The sequence below is a fragment of the Orycteropus afer genome, unplaced genomic scaffold (genome assembly GCF_000298275.1).
Source record: "Orycteropus afer afer isolate SDZICR_OR568_19922 unplaced genomic scaffold, OryAfe1.0 scaffold00337, whole genome shotgun sequence".
NCBI lineage: Eukaryota > Metazoa > Chordata > Mammalia > Tubulidentata > Orycteropodidae > Orycteropus > Orycteropus afer.
Window position 1 is genome coordinate 2,329,506 of NW_006921924.1, and position 580 is coordinate 2,330,085.

Genomic DNA, 580 nt, shown 5'->3' on the forward strand with positions numbered 1-580 from the left:
GAGCAATTATTGCAGAACCATGCATCAAAAAACTCTTTCTTTCCTCAGTCACCTATGCTACTTCTATTTTATCATAAATTCTTAAATATAATGAAGGAAAGGGACAGTTGCCAAGGAGTTGATTCCCACTCATAATGACGTCATGTGTGTCGAGTAGCACTGGGCTCCATTGGGTTTTCAATGGCGAATATTTCAGAAGTACATCACCAGGCATTCCTTCTGAGGTGCCTCTTGGTGAACACCATCCTCAAAAGTTTAGGTTAGCAACTGAGTGCATAAACCATTTCACCACTCGTGGACTTCTAAATAGGAGCTCTGGTGCCTTAGTGCCTAAGGCACTTGACTGCTAACCAGAAGGCTGGTGGTTCAAACCCATCAGCCACTCCTCGGAAGGAAGGCTGAGCAATCTCCTTCCACAGCGTTGTTGCTGTTGTTGTTGTTCTGTGCCATCGAGTCAGACCCAACTCATAGAGACCTCTCCTTGGATTTCCTAGGCAGTATCACTATGGAAGTAGATTGCCCAACCTTCCTTCTGAGGAGTGGCTGGTGGGTTTGAACCGCCAGCCTTCTGGTTAGCAGT